Consider the following 205-nt stretch of genomic DNA (forward strand, 5'->3'; position numbering starts at 1 on the left):
TCCCTCCGGAGGAGGGGGGCGGAGGGATGGAGGCAGCGCCTTTCCGGGGGCCGGAGCGGCGGCTCGCTGCTGCCCCCTGGCCGCCCATGGGGCGCCTTCCGCGGCCTTCGCGCACTCGCTCCGAGAGGCGCCGGTCACAGGCGCGGCGCGCGTTTGCGGACGCGCCGCCGGGAAAGGGGCTTGCGCGGGTCCTCGTCCGCGGGTC

The sequence above is a fragment of the Gekko japonicus genome, unplaced genomic scaffold (assembly GCF_001447785.1).
Source record: "Gekko japonicus isolate JY-2015 unplaced genomic scaffold, Gekko_japonicus_V1.1 scaffold5734, whole genome shotgun sequence".
Classification (NCBI taxonomy): Eukaryota; Metazoa; Chordata; class Lepidosauria; order Squamata; family Gekkonidae; genus Gekko; species Gekko japonicus.